Source organism: Musca autumnalis, unplaced genomic scaffold, assembly GCF_047663935.1.
Source record: "Musca autumnalis isolate F117 unplaced genomic scaffold, ASM4766393v1 scaffold_1, whole genome shotgun sequence".
NCBI classification, from domain to species: domain Eukaryota; kingdom Metazoa; phylum Arthropoda; class Insecta; order Diptera; family Muscidae; genus Musca; species Musca autumnalis.
In genome coordinates this window covers 23,822,237-23,825,378 of record NW_027411644.1, presented here as the reverse complement: position 1 = coordinate 23,825,378, position 3,142 = coordinate 23,822,237, and positions in this window count along the sequence as shown.

Here is a 3,142-nt window from a genome sequence, read left to right as displayed (position 1 = left end):
ATGACATAGACATCATGACACGATCAGTAAAGGAAGTAACTGATACCTTTAGGAAGGTCGAAGCAGAATCTGCGAAAGTGGGTCTGGCGGTAAACGGCGAAAAGACCAAATTGATGGTGTCGACGCGCAAAGCGTCCATAAAGCTCGGAACAACTGTGGAAGTTGGTTCCTATAATATTGAGGTAGTAAAAGACTTCGTCTACCTAGGCACCTCCGTAAACACAACAAACGACATCATTTGTGAAATAAAAAGAAGAATTGTATTGGCCAACAGATGCTACTTTGGTTTAAGTAAGCAGTTTAAAAACAAAGCCACATTTCGTCAAACAAAAATAACGCTCTACAAAACACTGATACTACCCGTGCTGATGTATGGCTCCGAAGCCTGGATACTTGCGCAAGCAGATATGGCAGTGCTTGGTGTGTTTGAGAGAAAAATTCTTCGAAAGATCTACGGACCCATCTGCGTTGACGGTGAATATCGACGTCGCACGAACCACGAGCTGTATCTGCTATACAACGACATCAATATTGTTAAACGTATCGAGATGCAGCGATTGCGTTGGCTAGGCCATATCATAAGAATGAGCGATGATGAATCCGCTAAAAAGGCGTATAAATACGGACCGCTTGGCGGTGCACGCAGAATTGGCAGGCCAAGGAATAGATGGCGCAAACAAGTGGATGATGAGATGAAAAGGCTCGGTATTCCAGAGTGCGAAGCAACAAATAGCAGTGTGGCCATTTTAGCATTTTTGCAGCTAAATTTAGCATTATTTTTTTGTATTTAGCCGCAAAATTTCCATTTGGCATTTAGCATTTTTCTTAGCATTTTTCCATTATAAATTTAGCATTATTCTATCCACGAAATCTGAGATATTTTAGTACATTTCTATTAAAAAATCTGATAAATGTTGGTTGAATTGAATAGAACAGCTGTTTGAACAGCTCAAAATACCAGATTTTTCGTCTTTGCTCTGATTTAAAGGAATAAAAATGTGTATAAGCAAATAAAATAAAACAAGTAAAAAACGTTAAGTTTGCCCGGGTCGAACTTGTTATACCCTCCACCACGAAATATTCAGAACTGATATGGAATAGTTAGTTTTTCTTTTTGTTACGAAAGTACCAATACCACTATTTTAGGTGGAGAAGTTTTTTGACCACTTGGAACACCAAATACTTAATAATTCAGTCATCTAAAAACTTGAAACCACCTGAAATCGGGTGGTACCGTTATATGGGGGCTATAGCAAAACTTGAGCCTATGTACTCAATTTTCGATGGAGAAGTTTTTAACCACAGCGATCTTTAAAAACATAAACTTTAAATGATATCCAATTTTGCCCGAAAATGTAAATAAAAAAAAAAAACCAATGGTGCCGTTATATGAGGCCATAACCAAAAATTTGGCATGTGTCCTTGATTTATGGTGAATAAGTTGTTTAACCACTTTGAACCCAAATGACACCCAAAATAACTTTAATAAGCCTGTACTTTTTTATGGGACCTATATGTCCACATGGTGGAGAAGGTTTTTGGAATTTTAAATTCCAAATCATAGCTAATAAAATGTAAAATACAACCGTTTTATAGGGGCTGTATCAAAACATGGACCGATCTAGTCCATCTTCGAACTTGTCCCGATTGCAAACAAAAGACGCATCTTTCAAAAAATCAGTGCCATATCTCAGTTTTTGTGAATGCTAAAGTGATTACAACATATGGACAGACATGCATAGATCGACTAAGAATTTTATCATGAATATATACTTTATGATTAGTTCAATGCGCTACAAACGGAAAAACCAACCTTATATACCTTCTATACTGTGGTGGAGGGTATATTTGATTAAAAAATAACGTTTTTAAATTTAGCATTATTTTTTTGGCATTTTAATATTTATTTTAGCATTATTTTAATGCTGATTTAGCTGCACCACTTTTTCAAATCTTGTCACACTGACAAATAGAGAGGAATTGAGATCTTGTCTTAGTTCGGCCTATGGAACAAATGTTCTGTAATGGGTCAGCTAAGTAAGTAAGTAAGCGGAGGGTATGAATTAAATTATAATAAATAGTTCGGTGTCAGGAGGTACATAGTTATATAGCAATAAATTTAAAAAAAAAATAATTTGTATAGGGTTTTTGTTGGTTTTACGCGCTTTTTCCATTGAGTGCATCGTGCATCTTGGCCGAACTTGGGTTCGATTATTTTTTGGAGAATTAAATTGGACTCTTTGGATACGGAATAACCACATCAGGGCTGCAAATATTTGCAAATCTTCTGATAACTGCACTTTTAAAACATGGGAATTTGCTTGAAATTAATACTAATTTAGCAGGGCAGTTGTATGTGAGGTACATCAAAATATGGACCTATCATTAGAAATTTTTGCAATGAGGAGTTCTACCCCCGGAGACCCTAAAATACCATATTATAGCTAAATCCGGTAATAAATATGGGATAACAAGTAAAAAATCAGTGAATCGGGGGTACCATAAAAGGGAGCTACATTGAAAACGTTTTGTACGAAGATTTTACACGCAGTGATAACAAGGAATGCAAAATAAGAGCCAAGTCGGTTGAAAAATGTGGTCATGATACTCAAAATACCTTAAATCGGGAGGTACGGTTACATGGGGACAATATCAAAACGTGCACCTATGTCCATAATTTTTGATGGAAATGTTTTGTGACCACTAGGAACCCTAAGTCCACAATTACAACTAACTTGCAAGGAAAATGTGGCTTAAAACCTCCAAAATCAGAAGGCACCGTTATATGGGGGCTAAACCAACCCATTAGCAAATATTGTTCATATTTGGCACATTATTACCCACAGACACAGGCAGAGTTTGTGCAAAATTTCAGTAACATATCTCAATTCGTTTTTAAGTCATTTGGCCTGTTCCCGTACTTTATAAAGTGGTAAAAGTCGTAAAAGTTGTAAAAGTCGTAAACGATTTTCATATAAATTTTGTGTACGGGAACGCAAAATGTGTAAAAGTGGTAAACATTGTAAAAAGTTTTTAGTTCTGGAACAGAGCTATTAATTTCGCGCCGCTAGATGAGTGGTTTCGACCACCGTGAGATGGTGTGATACCATTACCTTGGTAATTGTGCAATGGTACATGTATA